Below are 22,120 nucleotides of genomic sequence, written 5' to 3' on the forward strand. Positions count from 1 at the left end.
TACACTAATGAATACATTTATAAATGTGTTCATATGAAATTGTAAAACTTAGTTTCTATAGCAACCATATGAAATTGTAAAACTTAGTTTCTATAGCAACCATATGACTTGTTGCAACTGTAGAGGTGCTTCACACAAAACACGCGAATTGTGCACTAAATAATCATACACGAACTCAGGGGTTTACACACGGGCTGGAAAGAATGTAAACACACCGTTAAGAACTTTATTTTTGCAAATATATCAAGTAATTGAAATACCTTTGCAATAATCGTTAGTTAGTGCATAAAAGACAATTTGTCTTGCTGTTAGTGCCGATATCTTCAGATTTATTAATAAGTCATTGAATACGTCTGAAATCACTGCGAAATTGTCACGTTGTGTGCTGCATTACTGTATGCATTAATGCAGTATAGACTACACTTGATCGATAATTTGACCACAAACACGGGCATATAAATAAAGTAAGTCTGATTTATTTTACATCGCCATAAGCAGCATACACACTGTCTTTATGCACTAGTTTAAATTCTTAAGAAAAATTGTTTAAAAAGTTATTTTTGAATAAAGCACCACTGACCGTTTTCTTTATATCCATTAAAGTTTTATTGTCAACCCCCCAAAGTCACGTGATCCTGCACCCTGGAACTGGACTACCGTTTTAGATTTGTCTGTTTTTTTACGTTAAATATTTTATGTAGAATCACGAACAAATATTATAATGGATTAGTTAACTACATTTATCTCATATTACGTTCAAACAATTATCGACTTCCTGCAAAACACGTTAAGCTTCGTACATTTGCCGGTATTGATTTTTTTAAACATTATTTACGCCATATAAATGTAATACTGACCATTTACAAAATATCATGAAAAAATAAAGACGTCTAAGAAACAAATTCGGTTTCCGACCTTACAGAACATAATGAACAGTATCAAACCAGCCGTGAACATACTTGTATCTAACAACAACCAAGAGCTGTCAGTATCTGTCCCACAGCATCATCAATCTTACCTGCTCTTACAAAACATCATAAAACATAACTTACCTTATAAAACTTATGAAACATTTCTGCCCTTACAAAACTTCATGAAACATATCTGCCCTTACAAAACATCATAATTCAACCTGGCTTTACAAAACATCACTAGTGATACTGGTTAATTCAAAACATCATGTGTGCTACATGCCCCATAAAAAATCGTTTATAATACATGTCCCTCACACAACTTGAAAAGCAAATATCCTTCATAAAAGCTTCATGATCCATTCATGCCACATACACAACAGTTTGACCAATACACGTCCCTAACAAAATATCAAGAAACATACATGTCCCTTCAAAACATCATGGGCAATTCCTGTGCCTTATAAAACATTTAGAACAATACATGTTCCTTATTAGTTACAAACCATCATGAACCAATGATGTCCCAATTAAAACATAATGATTTATACCGGTCCCTTAAAAGACATGAACCATTCAAGTGCCTTATAAAACATCATGAATCATACATGTTCCTTATTAGTTACAAACTATCATGAACCAACGAAGTCCCAATTAAAACATAATGATTTATACCGGTCCCTTAAAAGACATGAACCATTCAAGTGCCTTATAAAACATCATGAATCATACATGTCCCTTAATAAACGTAATGAGCCATACATGTCCCTTAAAGAACATCATGAACCATTCAAGTTCCTTATAGAACATCAAGAGCCATACATGCCCCTTATAAAACATCATGAACCATACAAGCCCCTTATAAAACATCATAAAATATACATGCCCCTTATAGAACGTCATGAACCATTCAATTCCCTTATAGAACATCATGAACCATACATGCCCCTTATAGAACATCATTAACCATTCAAGTCCCTTAAAGAACATCATGAACCATACATGTCCCTTATAAAACATCATGAACCATACATGTCCATTTTAGAACATCATGAACCATTCAAGTCCTTTATAAAACATCATAAACCATACATATCCCTTATATCTGGAATGTTTTTCTTGTGATGGCAGAGATTGTATGTTAGAGCAGGGAACGTCATCTCTGCGTGGAGATTGGTAAGCTTCAAACCTTCATATAATGTCTGTTATATCGGCTGATGTTTTCTAGTTGATTAAGGGTGAAATACCTGTAAATAAAAAATATGGAGGGGAATATCCGCCAGTCCATTAATGTTGCCAAATGACAATTACATATTACTAAATGACAATTGTATACTGATAAATGACAATTGCATTTTGCTTTAGTGTATTTGTTACACAATAACTGCGTCTTCATTGCGTCTTTATGCTTGTTTCTATCAGTAAGTGAAATATGACTTCGTTTAAATGTTTACTCGATGCATGTTAATCATGTATTCTTGCGATTAAATGACAAATGAATTATTTCTGTTAAAATGTTCATGTGGCTATCTTCTTGTTGCTTAACTGTTATTATTTCCTCACTTAGTAATGCTAGAAAAGGCGTTTTTTTGTAAGTTGTACAAAGCGAAAGCAATAATCACAAGGCTGAAGCTAACATGTAGTAAGCCGAATGCCGAATGCATTAAGACGACTGCATTAGTAATACTAAATTTATACACGACGGAGCACCAGAGTTTTCTGAAGTTTTCGTAAAAGGTTAATATTAAGAACAATGTTGTATTATATATCTACCAGATGAATTACTCTACCGCGTCGTTTCGAACGTATTTTCCACTGTTCTTATTCAGGTAAGGTTACTTGTTTATTGTACTTGTAAATTACATACGATTGTAATCCCCAATTCTAACGTTGAGTTGTTATTCCGTTTGTGATTAAGGTCTATTTGAAGTTAATCGACGTAATCTTGTTTTCATTTACACGTCAAACGAACAGGTCAGTGTCAAAACGTCCCATAGTATAATTGCGAGGAATGTGATTTACGATGATAGAAACGTCTAACTGTTGTCTTGTTTAAATTTAACAATTAATTTCATACTGTTTTCATCTCATATCTTCGTAAGATTGCCTCTACCTAATCAAATCGCACATAGGTTGGTAAAATGGTATATTATTCAAATTATTTATTTTAACTTATTTTTACAAGTTTATCCAAAATACGGCATAGAAATTCATATATAATTAAAATGGAAAGCAATGTGAGAAAATAAATATGCACAGTTACCTCATTAACGAACAACAATAATTATGTTTTATGGAATTCATTGGTTTCTCTTTTTCATTTCAAATGTTTATATTTCTGATACTGTTTTATACTATTATCAATATATATTGACCATCTTGCACCTATTTCTGTATATTGGGAACGAGATGACTTTGAATAGGTACCAGTTGACCAAAAAGCAGGTATAAGTTGACCAAATTGGGTTGACCACAGTACAGGTTGAACAGTTACATAACAGGTGTCTTCAAACAGACACATTTTGATGAAGATTTTTCTTGTATAGACTTAAATGGTAGATCGATCTTGTTTGTCTTGGCATCTATAATGTGTAGCTCAGTGACACAGTTTATGTTTATGGCTTGTAACTCAGGGGTCCTGGGTTTAATCCTCACATGCGGCGCTAATTTATTTCATGGGAGTTTCATCTTGCATGACTGCGGGTACCTTGTCTAGTACTGGTGATACCCAGGAAGTATCAATAGTTGAATATTGGCCTTAATGTCATTTAAATACGCGTGCATAAACACCATACAAACAAACACATCAAGATGTTTGAACATGTAGGATAATGGGGGGGGGGAATATTTCCCATAAAGATGGCATATTGATGACCAAAGCAGATAAGATCATATTTATGTGAAGAAAGTATAGAAACTTAGGTCAGCAAGTGTAATATCTGACTACATAGCAGTTCTTAACTCTTGAATATATCATTATACCACATAATAATGACTTGATGTTGTAAATAAAAAATTAATGTACATAAATACATTTGCAGATATGAGCCAACAGCAAAGAGCAGCTGCTCTTTTAAGGCAGGCAGAAGATTTGTTGAATGTCAACACAAGTGACAAGAGTACACAATACCAGCACCTGCACCAGTAACCTCTGTCAGTAGTACTAGTGCTGTAAAGGCAATTTTTGCACCCGACAGTAAAAGTAAAAGAAGGAGACATGGACATGCATATACAGAAAATGTGGCAGTGACAGCACTGGACTATTATACCCAGGTGTCATCATGTAGGCATCGCTAAAGAGGCCTTTGCTAGATATTTCGGATCTACAGTCTATACCACACTAATTCTTTTAAAATGTAAAGATTTGCATTGTTTGATAATATTTATGCATATATACATCTTATTTTACTATGTAAACTTAAAGAAGTCATTTATTATTGAATAATTCCTAATTATTATTTACAAGACCTAGAAACCCCCTACATAATTAATGATGAGGAACAATGCTTTTAGCAGCTAACTCTAAAAAGGTTTATGGTTTGAGTTCTATAGTTTAGGATATTTCAAACACTTTAGAATTAAAAAAATAAATTCTCAAGTGTTCCCGTCCTTTTTCTAATTGGGTAAAAAATTGCTGCAATTCAGAAAATCAGATTCCGCAACACGGCTCTTATAAGAACTGTATACAAATAAACATGTGTATCAAGTTGAGTCAGGTCCAAACTGCAAAGGTTATACTTGTAAAAATGCTGGTATCCGTTATAGATTTAAACTGTTTTTGTTGCCCTTAAATCCAAGGCTTATAACTATAATTTAATTTATCAGTTATACAATTGCATATACTTAACGGTTCTTAATAAGGCCTAAGTCTTGCATAAGTCAAGCTAAGTATTAAATGATTTCCACCTTCACAAGACAAATGTGTTGCATTCACTTCCCTGCTGTATTTGCTGATCCCTGGTTACAACTAATGACCACCTGTTGAAGGAGCTAGACGAGACCCGGGAGAGACATCAGCACAGAGTTGAATCAGATTAACTGGAGCTACATGCAGCTTAAGAAAAACCTTAAGGAACCAGTCTAAATGTGCTATTAACGATAATTTAGTATTCTATGTGTTTTATTGCTAAGGATTTTTGCCACTCTGTATCCAATATCCGATGTGGTATTTTAATCAGATTTAGAAAAAATAAGGTCAATCTTAATAAGAAATATTCTGCTAGTTCGAACATATTGAACTGTTCATTCAATCATGCAGCAATTTGTGGTTTGCCATTTGAACATTTGGCATGCTTAAGCTCAACATAATATTAGAGAAATTGATTTATTTCACATTAGGTTACTTATTTTGCGATAATTTTACAAGCATCTTGTTCACACATCTTGTCGATTGGTAAGCAGATATGTTATTTCTAGATTTCAATGGTGTAGTTTTTAAGTAAAAAAGTTTTGCCTTTCTATTTTGTTGTGCTGACATTTAGACATTAGTTTTGTTTTCTTTGCAGTGAACAGCCTGGGTTAAGAAGACCTTTTATTCAGTCAAACTGAGCCGCGTTCTGGGGAAAGTGGCTTTATTCATGTGTGTGAAGTGTCGTCCCAGATAAGCTTATGTGGTCCACACATGCTTATCTGGGACAACACTTTCGGCTTAGACTGGATTTTCTTTTTGAAAATACTTTCTTTAAACGAAAAATGTCATAAAAACAGTGAATGTCTTCCCTGATTAGCCTGTACAAGTTAATCTGCAACGACACTGTAGAAAATGCATTAAACCCCATTTTACCAGAGCAAGGGTCAATTGTATTTATTTCCATTCAATATCCACATGCCCTTTATTTTAGGACCATACTTATTTTAAATGGCTATTTATTCTTAGCTGAATATTCAGTCATAACCAAAAAGTGTCATAAGCTCTTTGTTAAGAAAGGACCCTTAATTCTAGCATTTAATGAGGTTATGTGCTTTTCCACACTTATTCTATGTCTCTTAAAAGTTAAAGGTGAACACTATCAACAATATTATTTGCTACTAAAAATGTTTTTATATATCTTCTTTTACATAAAAGAAGTTAACATGAGTAAAAAAAGTTTGGCAAAAAAAGACAGGTACAAATTTCTTTGTGGTTTTATTGCATTTATTTTACACGAATTATATAACCGTGATGAAGTATATGGAATTAACAATTGTAAATCAGTTTATGTATTTTGCATGCAGGCATGTACATGTACATATAACCAGACAGTAGTGCAATCTCACATGTATATGTAGGTTTTTAGCTTATATTGCACCAGTGTATATATTGTTTTGAAAACAATTCTATGAACATGGAAAAGTTGCATATATCTAGTCATAAGCAGTATGCGTGGGATATACAACAACTTAATTGAGCCTCGGTCTGGGAAAATGGGTCTTAATGCATGTGTGTAAAGTGTTTATCAGGGCTAATCAGTGAAGAACTTTTCGTTTTAATGGAATTTTTCGATAAAAAAAGTCTCTGGCGGAAAGTGTTGTCCCTGATAAGCCTGTGCTAATCTGAGACAACATTTTGAGAACATGCATTAAGTCCCATTTTCCCAGAGCCAGACTCAAATGTAAAAGCAATGCCCGTTAAATTAAGGAATATATTCAATGAAGAGCAGCAAGAGTGGTTTGCAATTTATTGAAAATCACATAATTGCTCAAATAAAAAAGATTTATTCATTATTTACAACAATATGCAATTATGTTACCAAAACAACAAAACAATTGGTATTTCATGTAAAGGCTATTCACACTAGATGATAAAATAAACTTGTATTTATTATAAACAATACCATACTAAAGAAGCACATACAGTTATCACTATTCTATTCATAGCAATTAAAAATTACTGTACCTCTTCGACTCCTTCAAAATATTTTGTTACATACAAAATAAACACAAACTACTACTGATGTAACAATCGGTGACACGCAGTCTGATGTCTGGTTATCTGTTGAAACACACTTTCTATTGTGTAAAAATTACATCAAAATATTATTTTATCTTGATACATTTCTTGCTGAAAAAAAGCTTGTTCTAACAAAAAAACATATTCCACCAGGTAAATATCAACAATAATATTGTAAGTTATATCTAAGAAAAGGTTGTTGTTGTTTTTTTACAAAATCATTACCTCAAGTATAAAAAATCTTGTAAAATCTATATAAAAATTCATTTTAAAATCATTTTTCAAATTTCTTGATTCGTTAATTTAAAATAGTTTTCTAAGAAATGTTCATTTATGTATTTACATGATATGTAGTATATACATTTAGGAAATAATAATAGTACATAATGATGTTATTTATCATGTTCTCTACTTGTTCTAATCCTGACATAATTTAAACGCAGACGAGAAGTCTTTTCCACCAAACCCGTAGTCGTGATGCGGTTAATCTGATGAGAAAGAGACCCACATGGTGTCGGTGACTTCACTGCCGTCACTGCGTTATTGCAAGACACAATTCCTACAATGTTGAAAATTAATGTTTATGAGCTGTGTCGTGCGAAATGGGTCTTAGAATCTAACTTCAACAGATGCGACCAGAAAAGCTGCAGACCAGCTTGCGCATCTGCCTACCTGTCTGCCATAAAGTTACGCAAGGTTTCGTGGTTTCATAAGCGAAAATTATGACTCATTATCAGAGTGTACGGACGGCAGAGGCATATCTGCCGCACTGCGCTGATATGTCCTATGACCCATTTTTGCATGAGCTTCTGAAGTAAATTTCTCCTTTAGACATTGTTTGTGATAAAAATCTCAAAGGTAACATGCTGGTATATATTGTTTATAATTTCTTTGAACTGTGGTAAAATAAGAAGCACCTGTAGATTCTTCACCATAATAAAACTATTAAAGGGAAAATAAACAAAAAAATACAAGACAATTCAAAATCAGATGCACTAATAGTAGAGGAATCGTTCGTAAAATGATTAAAGGCTAGTCTATAGATGCATTTGAACATTTATGTTTTTTTAACATTATCCAAGAATAGCTGGATGCGGTTGTTCTGCTATTGCAGTGGTATATTGAATGCTTACATAGTAGACCAGAGATCCTCACGCAAAGCCGCATTGTCATGATTAAACCTCATAAACTTAAAAACAAACACACATACATGATATTCGCACACCTTGGTCGTAAAGGGTGTCCCGAATCCACCATTGTGGTGATTGATGAATGGAGCCCATTAAACGACACCAGGACATTGGTTTAACATTTCAGAAGATCAGCATCGCACTGAACGCATGTTTAGAACCTTGGCAAGCAACATTGGACACAGCCCGGACCTGCAATAACACAGCATATATACCGGTATGGGTTTTTGATTGGCATTCACACTTACGCGAGAACATTAATAATTTACTTAACTCTTCAAAGTCTTTTAGTCATGTAAAAGGGACAAAGAAACGATACTTGACTGATTTACTCACTTTATGCGCTTGCTCAAATTTAAACATGTGTAATAGTTCCTCATTTGTTCAGTCTAAAATAACAAATGAACTGAGTATACTCCACACCATAGGAACCATAAGCTTAAAAGGTATGCTTCTTGACAGTTTGAATACTTATTTAGAATCAGAAATTAGCCATAGATCATTTTATTTCACATTATTAGCCAGCGAATTTATTAATTGTGACATAAGATCATCAAATTTGTACTAATAAATCTCTGTTCTGACACCTTGATACCTAACCAGTAGGCTCTGGGTAGGTATCCAGGTGCAGACTGTGCTACATAGCTGCCTTTAGAACTCGAAAAAGGGGTTGGCAGTAAGCAAATATAAAAAAATGTTGTCCCGCTCATAACGGAATTCGAACCAAAAACTTTCGTATCCCGAGGCAGAGACTATTTCCGTGGACCATCGTTCTACCCAATTTATTGATCTAGTTGTATAGGATCGCAATATAACTGAATTACACGTAACAGAGTACTGCAGTCAAACCTCTTCAGCTTGAGACAATTAATCCATCGTCTTTCGGTTTTCTAGGCATTGTGCTATATGCAGCAACCTACGGCGACACAGATCTTTTATTTGCATTACTTGCTCCTCGTCACTGAATATAAAAAGATAAAGATAGAATGTTACTAACAAAACATCATACAGCTACCATTCTATAATTGTATGGAGATTTTATGTTATTTTCAACCTTTATATTTTCAGTTATATTGCAGCATCAGATCATTAAGTCGTGATCCCTTAATTGCAAATCACTTCAAGGCTGGGAAGTGTTTCTTGCCAAGGAACATTCTCTAATAAACACTATTCTATATTATACAAAATATGGTAACTCAAAAACATACCATTTATGCAAACAAAGTGAAGTGACAATAAATAAGCCACTTTCTGGGATATGCGTAATGTATTTCCAGATTAGCCTGAGCACTCTGCACAGGCTAATTAGGATTACACTTTCCGCTTTAATGGTATTTTCGTTTTAAGAAAGTCTTTTATTACAAAAAATCATTATGCGGAAAGTGTCGTTCCTGATTAGCCTCATTAATTTGGGACAACACTTTACGCATTTGACTCTGTTTTCCCATAACAATAAAAATTTGTGGCCATTACAAAGTGATATGTTACTGCATGATCAAAGTTTGAATATTGCATTTATGAATTTACTTTATGACAATTAACTCTGGCAATTATTATGAAATAATATAAATTGATGAGTCCTCAAAAACCAAAGGATTAAAGAGAAATGATAAAGGATATCATTTATTAAATAGTATGTGTCCAATTGAGAAATAAATTCTCCAAGTTTATACTATCACTCTCTATTCTGCCACCTGGATACCTAACCAGTAGGCCTACTTGTGTCTGATGTTGATTGATGCATTGTGGTTCAGTGATGTTACGCTTGACCACCAATCAAAAAGTCTTAGACTCGAATCCCGGTCAGGGCAGTGGGTTTTTCAGAGACAATGTCCATGTTTTTAACCCAACTAGAGAAGACTTGTATGAAACACAGAGGGTAGCACATGTATCTGTGTTTTGCACAGATTACGATAAAGAACCAAGAACGTTCATAGACATTTCATAGAAAGAGCTAGGGTATCGCACCCGATATTCATTTGTGACTAATCTATTTATGCCAGTTTATGTTGATCTTAATTTATCACTGTGCAACATACCGGTAGCTGTTTGTAATCATTGAAAAGGGTGTTTGCAAATAGGCTGCCACCGTTCTTCAAGGGATTCGAACCAATAACTTTCGCATCCCTTGGCTATATCCCTGGACCACCGTCCTACCCAAGTAATTGAACTACTGACTACTGATGACGCGATGAAAAATTCAAACCAAATCAAATCCCATGCGAAACATGTTACAACAGGGACACGTTAAGCTTTTAAGTTCCTGTTAAAGCGTAAATAAAAAAAGTAGAACTTACCTGGGCATCATTTTTCTAAAAGCAATTAACACAGAAATAATGTGTCGAGAGTGAGCTTTTGTTAAACATTCCAACAAAAAAACAATAGGCATGTTGTAGACGATTAAGTTTTTAACCCTCTCTCCGCCTTTTACGGAGGATTCCAGAGAAAGTCGATATATCACGATTGATACGTGAGATTTTGATTTTGATGTTTAGAGTGATCCCCCGCCAATAGTAATTTACGCTAGAATTTGCGCTAGAATTTGTTTTTTTAATACTGGTTCCCATTTTGCAACGAGAACAATTTATAATGGCGGTGTAAACAAAACCGAAGAATAATTCTAAATCAGAGACACACTAGCAATCGACTTAACAAGTAATATAGATCCACAAAAGATACTAACAGCATATTAAATTCAGTAGCAAGATAGCCATATGCACACAGTAAAACAAAGAACGTCGTTAGAATAAGCATTTATACAAATTCCAAAAGTTTAACTGCAGTTGTCAATAACACACAGGAAGTAAAGATACATGTGAAGTAATTATAAACTTATCAATATGTGACAATTGAAGGAATTGCTTGCACTGCAAATGTTACTAATAAAAATGCAACGACAATGTATCATAAAGCATATGACAGTAGTTAAGATAAGAATGTCATTTAACAGCATGTATGTTCTGTATTGAAATAAGAATGCCATTTAACAGCATGCATGTACTGGCGGATTTTCCCTTCTATAGTTATGCGATCAATAAGCATTTACATAAATTTTATTGAATGGCTGTTAAAAAGTCCACAATGAAATTTTGAATATATTGAACATTTGATCTGACAATTCATGTATATTATTGATTTTGTCAATGACAGGATCGTCAGTTGATTTTACATGCACTTAAAATTACAGCGGTATTTTACGTACGTCTTTTCAGTAGAAACACTGATATGATAATCATACATTCATTTACATAGAAGGTTATGTTTCAATTGACTGCATTAGATATAATGCAATATGCGAATTACTAAAACGGTTAATTTGAATGCTACCAGCAGTTTTTCTTTCCTTATATCCACCTTGTCTTTCTTTGGAAGACACAGACTTGTTCTCATCTTTTGATAGCGCATGGTTGATGTTTGGAGTGCTGGTTATGTAAGTGGTATTGCTTGGTTGTATTTTGTCGACAGTTGTTCCACACGTACATGTTTGTAACAAAGGTTTATCTGGCTATCCTTTTTGCAGTGAATAATGACATACATTAATCATGTAAAGTTATGACAACGTTGTATGTCTGATTTCTATAAAATCGGCTTGGTGGCATGGGGATTACCAGTTGCACCTGGATGGTTGGTTAGGGTTGGAAATGAAAGACATGCTGGTTACGAAATATTTTGGTGTTAAAAGGTTACAGAAGACAGGCTGATTGTGATTGGTGAGAATGCAGATCGATTTAGAAATAATACAGAAGACAGGTTGCTTGTGATTGATAACGGAAATCAGGTCGGCTGTGATTGGTTACATAATATACGGATTTGATGTGTTTGTTTCTGTGTGTGTTTGTGCGTGTGTGCGCGCGCGTGCGTGTGTGTGTGTGTGATTACGGAAGGTTGGCTGGTTGGATTGTTTGGTTTGTTGAAAACCAGTATCGTCGAGGGAATTTTCAAATGACTGATGAAAAGCAATACCGGTCTGACTTTTCAGTCCCCCCTCTAGAACCCTCTTAACGTTCTCATGCTAGGTAGCTGGCTTAACGCACTTTCTACAGCGAAAAATATTGTATCATTATTCTCTCCATATTGGTATATGCTTTACTGCGGAAATAAATAAGTTGAAATGCGACCAACGGGTGTGTTCTGTCTGTTTTTGCGCCTAAATTTGCATATGATACGGGGCTCGTGGTATGGTATCCAATACGTACATTAACATGGCCGAATTATCGTCTTGTATAGTCACCTGGTATTCGGGATCGACCCAGTGCACAGGCTTGCTTTCAATAATTATTTATGGACACGCACATATTCTCATTCCATGAACCCTGTATTTTCTGAGTGTCACTTTAGTTACCAATTACAGCGATACAAATAAACAACACAAATTAATAAACGAGTTCGCGATACCTTGAAACTCTAACACGCATCTGGCTGAATATTGACCAACCGTTATCTGTTAAAATTGCTTTTTACCTTCATAAACCTATATTCACGTGAAAGGAAATTTTACTATATGGAGGTCTGCGTGCGTTGATACACAAAACGCGTGGCACATGTAGGTGGTATTCCTAAATGTAACACTACGATGTATTAACATTATTCGAAATGCATAAGAACACAGATATAATTAAACAAAGAAAAAAAGTTGTCTAAATCTGGTCTCGAACCACTGACCCTGTGAGTTAACGTCTAGCACTGAAACCACTCGGCCATTCGAGCCGGTTTGGTACATGATGTAATTGTAAACGTTATATAAACAATCCTCGTAATGTCCCGCATGTGACTTTTTGCAGAGCACGTGCAAAACGTTACAATTTCATTTATAAACGCACTGCTTACACACACCAAACTCTGACATACACGCGATCTCGATTTCGGCATGTAGGTCAGGTCAATGGGGTAAATCGATTGTTCTAAAAATAATTTCATTACAGGCTGCATACCACTGATTCCATACTCAAGCAAACAAATTAGATTAAAATCCATCTTTTCGAATCTATGAGGTAAAATTATCCAATGAACACACTTGTTATGCGCACTTTAACTTCTATAATTGTTGTGCGATTAAATTATTAAGTCTAATGTACATTATTATAGTGTTCGATTCGTTGCATGTGATCACAAATGCCTTGTAAATTCCGACTACATTCACCTTATGATATTTATAGATGCTTAACTGTAAACTATTATATATTAATACAGAAATTGTTTATGCACTTCGACTATATCTCGTTAAAAACGTTTGACTAAATATCTTAAGCACTTGTATAGTCTACCGAACTTCTGGCAGATGTATCCAATATGTGTACTATGTGTTGTATTTATATGCATATGTTTGTTATTTCTTATAACCAGCAACCTTCGATTATTGCATACATATGTCTTTGTGCGTTTTACTAAACCTTACCATATGATATGCTGTAAATTGTTAATACTTTTGCCTATTTACCATTATTGGCGTTGAGACGCTTCTTACATTTAATTAGATCTTTTACTACATACATTTTAAAACTTATATCTGCCATTACTATTTTCGGACGAATATATTCTTTATGTGACTTTACTTATATCATAACGGTTAAATATTCTACAAAAAATACCGCAGAAAACTTCTATAAATGACAAGAAAAATCTGTCTAAATTTGTATCAGTGAAACAATATTCATTCAATACAAAGATATAATCAAAACAAAAAAATGTAAAGCACAACTGTCCCCGGTACGATTTTTTAACAAAGATACAATTTGGTTATAGTATGAAACTTCACTTATGTATCTGTTATTGAAAACATGCGTTCAGCGATGTATATCGAAAAACATGTGATAGAACGCGGTCTCACGACCAATAGCGATGTTTATGCTTATGCCATGTCTGTTATTATCATGTAACGTGACAGAAAGAAAGATATTGTGTGTGTGTGTGTGTGTGTGTGTCACATCATATAACGATAACAGCAAACTTTACACAATATTCAATTGTTTCGCGTTTGTAACGCTTTATAATTTTCAGGTTCTTAAATCATAAAAAAGATACATATAATGGATATTTAAGAGCATATTTAATGTTAAGTATTACTGTTTCCTAGCAAAAAACTACAACACAATATTGCAAATCTGAAACATTTTTTCAATTGGTCAATTTATCAAAACGCAAACGCGTCCCTTTTACATATGAATACCAATGAATGCTGATAACATCCATAGTGTTCTGGCATGTCTTGTTGTCGTTTTGGCGCGTATATTTGGCGTGTCATGTCGCTCTTTTGTCGTTATCGAGGATATATTTGGCATGTCGGCGACCTTTAAACGCACCAACACGCTTGAGCGCTATGACAGAAATCAGCAACTACAAGAAAGAATGATGAATATGGCCATCAAGTTTTCTTCTTAAAGTATGAAACAACATGTACACTGTGTAAATGGTAAAGAACAAAAACAGTTAAATCAACCTGCATATTTATTTGGATATTTTAGTGGATAAACTTTGTTTGACCAAATCGATTTACCTGGCCTAGATTCCTGATTGTAAGTATGTATATATATGTATTTATGTAGTATTACCCGTAAAACTATCATTTACTTCTGTTAACAATTGCATGCTTGCACGTGTATAGATTCAATAGATTATTGCATAACATTATGTGTCTTATGTCAGTAGGAATGTTAACGTTATTGGTGAAAACTGTTTCTGTTGAGAACCATTAAGCTAACCACTTTACTAGCCAGGGCGTTCTTGCACACCAAATAAAATATTGTCGTTTGTATTTTACAGATAATTGTCGTATAAATATTGCTTCATTTGTATATACAACGTTGACTACACCTAATAAAATCTTCTATTATCGTACTTTGAATCATCGCAACAACATGTGTGTAAGCTATATTGTATTGCAAAGGTTAGTTAAATGTTTTCTGTGTATAGTCTGTAAAGCTATGATGCCTTAAATATTGCGGATGCCTGTAGTATAAACCGTTACAGTATTTGTTTTAATTAAATTACGAACTTAAATGAGCAGTGTCGATTCGTCGATTTAATAATGTCAATAAACAGGCTGTAAAGCATTTTAGATGAAAAGTACACAGGTGGTTTGCGTGTGGCTATGATAACGAACAATCAACTTCTCTGAAAAAATGTTCACTATGAAATCAATATATTAATATTTGATAGTGATTTGTTTCAGAGAAGTTGATTTTTCGTTATATTTTGATTATTTTTCATTCAAAATGATGTTTTCCCTAATTTATAAAATAGCCACACGCTTACCACCCGTGGATGCAATTAGAAAATAGCATCCTTTATCATGTGCTATAACAAAAAAATCTAAAAATTCGGTCAATATCTATTACTGATGTAAACTTCATAATGTATAACACTAGTATACACTGAATATTAAAATTAGCAATTTAAGTTAACATTAAATGACCCAGAATCATGTTCATTTCGACTGTGAATGTGTACGTGTTCGTGATAAATCGCTAAATTCGAAATTCGTCATGGGTAGACATACGGACATACGGACAACTGACCTGCGTATTTTAAGTGGACTGATGTGTTATTTCATTACGGACACAGGGGCGGATCATCGACACGGCTAAATGTTTTGTATCCCCTTACTCCACAGCCGGTTTCGATCGAATTTCCATGTGCGCGTGATACCGGAAGTGCAGAAACACATTTGCAAAACTCTTAAGTGTATACAATACAGTTTTTATTGCAGTTTGTGCCGATATTTTAAGGCACAAGAATAAATCATTGATCACATATGAAATCGGTGACAAAATGTCACGTTGCGTGAAGCATAATCGTGCAGTATATATGGAATTTTTGGACAAGAACACGGGCTTATTAAATAAAGTAATTCTGATGTATTTCACATTGCCATAAGCGGGATTAAAATCTGTCCTTTATTCAATAGTTAAAATTTTTAAGAAAAATTGTTTAAAAATTTTTTTTTTTTTTTAAAAAGCAGCACTTACAGGCGCGTTATATACATAATTATATTTATAATTTTAAAATAAAAACACGTGTCTGGGATTTTAAATATATTGATATAGCCAACGCGTTTCGCACAGCTCACAGGGCATAATGCGTTGGCTATATCAATATTTATTTAAAATCCCAGACACGTGTTTTTACTGTTATTATATAATAATCACAATCTGGATTATTATATTTTACGTATTAACTATAAATATATAAAGCGAGGATATTTGTTCATGTCAGTGTAAGATCGTTTGTTATTTCACGAGTGATCATAGAAAATATATTCCCCGTTGCTGCCCCATTCGTGAAAATATTATTTTTCTATGATCACGAGTGAAAAAACAAACGATCTTACACCGACATGAACGCATTTTCTGTTTCTTTTATGTCCCTTTTTCAAGAAAAAAATTAACAGCTGTTTCCCTTTCGTTGAAAAGTTACCCTTTCTCCCGTGGCGTGCCTAAATATATTTCTTTATTATATACTAGTACCTGTTTAATGCTTTTAACAAAATACAGGTTGTATCAATAGTTGAAATAAAGTCCCGTATTACGCTACTCGCTGTTTCAAATTCCGTATTACCATACTAGCCGGACTACTTCGACCCATTTAATGACGTCACATTACGCGCACCGAAAATAGAAATATTTTATATTACGAAATATATTTCGTAGTACATCGTGTGACGTCATTTCTGTGACAAAACACAATTGTTTTATCTAAACGATGTAAGGATATGTCGGACGTGGTGTTTTTTAACAGTAAACTATGTGTTAAAAACGTATTTTGGAGTGTGTGTTTATAATGCATAAATGTATATTTCGATAGAAATACAATAAAATAGTGTGGTTTAAACTAAGTTTCGATAAAGAAATGGAATATAGAAGTGGAAGTGCATATCGTTTAAACGTTTTTGTTATAAACATCGGATTAAAGTTGTCAACTTAATTGTTATAAAAATTGGATTAACGATGGCTTTAAGGTAAGCGTGTCGGAAACCTGTGTTTTCCCGGTTCGAATATTTACACGTTAATTTACATAAACTGTATTCATACGCGTCTTATATAAACTATGGCGTACCGTTTTAGTCATTGTTTTCTCAGTTTTGTTGTTATATTAAAAAATACATTTGTTAACTGTTTTCGTTAGTTGTTGTATATTATAAAAGGAATATTACGCTAGTCAATTGTTCCAAGAGTTTGTACCACTCTCGTGGCTTGTGCTATTACACGCACCGAAAATAGAAATATTTTATATTACGAAATATATTTCGTAGTACATCGTGTGACGTCATTTCTGTGACAAAACACAATTGTTTTATCTAAACGATGTAAGGATATGTCGGACGTGGTGTTTTTTAACAGTAAACTATGTGTTAAAAACGTATTTTGGAGTGTGTGTTTATCATGCATAAATGTATATTTCGTATTTTGGAGTGTGTGTTTACGTGGAATACCGACTTTAATTCACTCTTGATCATGAAATATTGATATGATAATCTAAATATAGACAAAGTTGTTCCGAAAAATTGTTATTTACAGGTGAAAATAGCTATTTGTTTATTTTCACTTGTGTTATTTCACTACAGAAATGTCATATTTTATCATTAGGTATAAAATAAATATATATAATTTATATGACCTTAAATTGTGGCCTTGCAGTTGTCCTCGTTTAGAACACTCAGCCTTAGTATGCTTATATCATTTCTGGTAAGATATTTTAACATCAATCCATGGGTTGACCTTTGATCTCGGATTTGATATTGACCTTAAACCTCTGAATTTCCCCTTCTCAAAGAGAAAACACCGACAACATCAATAAATCAACAAAGACACAAACTAACAGAAAAAAACATCACCAAAAACGTAAACGCATATTATGTAAACAACGTAAACATCGACAAAAACAATTCTTGTATCGTAAATATTAAAAGCAGTCTTGTTTTCCGTCGTTACAAATAGTTTATTCTTCAACAACAATTACAGTCGATGAATGTTATAACGTATACGTTAATCGTTGTGAGAAAAATATTTTACATGCTAAGTAACTTGACCATGCGGCGCCACGGAACTTTCATTAGAACACCACAGCCAAACGTTGGATCGGTTAACTATTGTTTAATTTAATAATAACTCATTAATCATTTAATTATTAACTCCATTTGTTTTAATTTAAATAATATATTTTTCAATATCGATTTACTGTCAGACAAGTTACCATTCTCAAGTACGTTTTTCACGCGATTAATGTCAATCTATGACGACTTTTCCATACCATATTATTCAACCTATTTATCGCTGTAAAACGTTTATTTGAAGGAACTGCTAAATCGTAAACATGGATAACGCTTAGTGTGCAATTAAGTCGATACCTCGACCATATGGCCATACATGAGCTTTTCCGGACCATATCGATGTCGTTCATTGTGAGATTTTAAAATCATTTGGCACATTTGTTCACTATCAATGGACGGTGTGTTGTGCGAAAGAATTACGTCAATATCTCCAAGGTCAATTTCACAGTTTGAGTTTAAAGGTCAAATATGACCATACATGAGCTTGTCCGTGCAATAACTATGTCGTTCATTGTGAGATTTTAAAATCATATGGCACATTTGTTCACCACCATTGGACGGTGTGTCATGAGACAGAATTACGTCAATATCTGCAACATCAAGGTCACACTGTTAGTTCAAAGGTCACAATTGACATAAATGATCTTGTCCGGGCCATAACTATGTCATTTATTGTGAGATTTTAAAATTACTCGGTGCATTTGTTCACAATCATTGAACGGTGTGTCATGTGAAAGAATTAGGTCGATATCTTTAAGGTCAATGTCACACCTTGAGTTAAAAGGTCAAAAATGGCCATAAAAGATCTTGTCTGGGCCATAACTATGTCATCGTGAGATTTTAAAATTACTCGGTATATTTGTTTCCAATCATTGGGCAGCATGCAAAAAAATTCTGTGTCAATGCAACATATGGGGTTATAAGCTTTAGTTCATTCATGCAGCATACATGTAGCTAAAAACAAATATTATTGCAACATGCTATGGATGGTTCAAATGCCTTTAAAAGATTTTCTTTTCTGCTCTTTTACTTTTAATTTAATTACCCCCCCCCACCTAACTTACCAATCTACTGATCTGCAAAAGTTGAAAAAAAGCTGGGCTTATTACCTTAAGCCGAAAGTGTGCAGACTTCACAGGCTAATCTAGAATGACACTTTACCCACCTGCATTAAGCCCAGATTTCCCAGAACATACCTAACATTTTTCTACCATCACAGGTGCCGGTCCAATGAACCCGATATACAGCAGAAACTATGGCGGCATGCAGTCTCAGCCCCCCTTGGAACAGATGATTCAACAGAACTAAAGCCAGTCTTACCCCAGGTCACAGAACACTGCCATGATGCAGGCCCTACCCCAGCAACCAAACTATATCTCTCAGGCTCATCCTGCGCAAGTCCCCTTTTCAAATTCATCCAGGTAAGTTAGCACACCACTCTTAAATTGAGCCTTGCTTTGGGAAAATTTCCGTTTAGAAAAGACTTCCTTTAAACAAAAGGTCAATACAAGCGAACAGTGAAGTCCCTGATTAGCCTGTGTGGACTGCAAAGGGTAGTCTTGGATGACGCTTTACGCACATGCATAACTCCGCGTAAGTAAGCAAAAAATATCCAAAATAATATCACATTTTTAACTCGTATGTCATGGTCACAAATGTCTAGGTAAGTTTACACAAGTCCATTCTCTTAACTTGATCTTGAAGATTAATTATTGTTCAGTTCTCAAAAGACATTCATGTAAGGTTACACAAGTTGAGTTTGCAATTAAATTAAAACAAGCATCATGATAATAATTATAATTACAACCACGATGTCCAACATGTTTTGTATTGTATATAATCCAATAAGGGCCTTTTGCCTTTGTAGAGAATTTCCTTGCCGCTTTGTATAATTTTGAGATGATTGGGACTCAAATTTTTGTTTTTAGAAGTTTGCAACAAAAATATTTTCAATAAACAAAAGTTTGCGAATTCTTTTCTTTAATCATTTATCGATCGATTTTGTTTTCAACTTGGTTAAATGCCGCTCATCGGAAATAAAGCTCTGCCAATCAAATTAAAAAACACACACACTAAACATAACAAACCCTACTCCCTGTTTTGTTTTCAGGTGGCGTATCCCCATGCAGGCAGGTGGTATGAACCCAGCCAACACCCTAAACATGGCCTCAGGGAACTACAGTCGCATGGGTCAGACTGTCGGTCAGTCTGTAATGGGAGGCCCTGCCACAAATTTTGTGCAGTGCATACTGCGGCCCATCAACAACAACTGCAGCAATAATTTTTTTGTAACCTTAATGTGGGACGCGAAAAAGTGGCGAATGTGTTAAATGGAGTTATATTCATGTTACAGAAAGCTTGGATAGAAACAGAGAGTTTAGTGAGACCACAAAACGCCGGTAACGAAAAATCTATGTTAAAACTATTTTTCCACTAAAGAATGTGTTTGAAACAGTAAACAAGTTTTCAATAGACGAGGTATGGGCGCCGCCATATTGTTTTTTGTATGCAGAGAATAAACTAAGAAGGCAACACACAATGTGTCAAACCTCCCACGCAAAAAATTAAAAAGTATACTTCCCAAAAAAGAACAAGTTTAGTATTAAAAAGTGCAATTAAACATGTCGTCTACTCGTCTCGAGAACACTACCCAGCAGGAAGCGAAAGACGAGAAAAGTAAAACTGTGAATAAAGATCCTAAAGCAGGGGATAAACGGAACAGGGAAATAGGGAGCTTAAGTAGCGTAAGCGAGGCAGACAGTAGTTTAAGCATAACACCAAAACAAAAGAAAAAGAAACAAAAACCAGATCAAAATGAACAAAATGACAACACAATAATGAGTGAACTCAAAGAAATCAACAAAAAGCTAAGTAATGTCCTAACAAAAGACAGCTATGAATTGAGAGATTTAGTAAAAGGCATTGTAAACCAACTGAAAGAAGAATTACTAGGGTCTATCACATTGAGAGTAGAACATTTAGAAGGAGAACTCTTTGAAAAAACGGAAGAAGACATAAAACTGTCAAAAGAAATCGAAGAAGTTAAAACACAGCTGAAAAATCGAGAAGATGAGAATGAAAAGCTAAGAAAAAGTATAAAAACTCAGGAAAAAGCAAACGAATACAAATTCAATGACATAGAACAATACAGTAAACGCAGCAACATAAAAATAGAAGGAATAAGAGATAAAGACAACGAAACAGCAATAGAAACAGCAGAGAAGGTACTCGAAACAATAAACCGCCATATTCCGGACATTAAACTGTGTTATGCAGATATTGACATCACTCATAGAATCGGACCTTTCGAATCTAAGAAGAATAGACCTATTATAGTAAAAATGATCTCGAGAATGAGAAAGACAGCTATTATGCGTAACGCGAAAACACTACGAAAACAAAAAGACCCTATTTACGTCAACGACAACCTCACAAAGTTGAATACACACGTATTTGCATGTGTAAGAAAAAAGCAGAAGGACATTGTAACGTCGACATGGACTCGAGATGGAAACATTTTCTACCGTGACGTGAACGAAATGGTCCACAAAGTCTCACAGGACCAATTCCAGTACTGGTTAGAACTTCCCTGGCCAAGCACCTAACAATCGCGCGACAGCGCCTATTGAGCATTTTTTTTTTCATACAGTATAGATTGACACCGTCCATGAAAAGTCACGAAATCCACGACCATTAGGAAAAGACCGAGAACATAGGAATTTCAACACAGTTTTTCTATGTATACGGATTAAAGGGGCCTTTTCACAGATTTTGGCATTTTTTAACTTATTCATTAAATGCTTTATATTGATAAATGTAAACATTGGATCGTAAAAGCTCCAGTAAAAAATCAAGAATAATATTTAAAAAAGGAAAAGAACATTGCCCGGAGCAGGTTTCGAACCAGTGACCACTGGAGTCCAGCCAGAGTCCTGAAGTAAAAACGCTTTAGCCTACTGAGCTATTCCGCCGAGTATACATACTAGACGTATTTTATACCTTATATAAGCAATCTTCGTAGTTTCACAAAATTTAACGACAAAAA

The 22,120-nt window shown here is 34.3% G+C and overlaps 1 protein-coding gene across 1 annotated transcript in view; it reads right to left on the bottom strand.

Moving 5' to 3' along the window:
• The window catches only part of LOC127864017 (uncharacterized), a 108,496-nt gene that overhangs the window by 65,815 nt on the left and 20,561 nt on the right, over window positions 1-22,120 (bottom strand). The window lies entirely within an intron of this gene.

Source organism: Dreissena polymorpha, unplaced genomic scaffold (genome assembly GCF_020536995.1).
Source record: "Dreissena polymorpha isolate Duluth1 unplaced genomic scaffold, UMN_Dpol_1.0 chrUn083, whole genome shotgun sequence".
Taxonomy (NCBI): Eukaryota; Metazoa; Mollusca; class Bivalvia; order Myida; family Dreissenidae; genus Dreissena; species Dreissena polymorpha.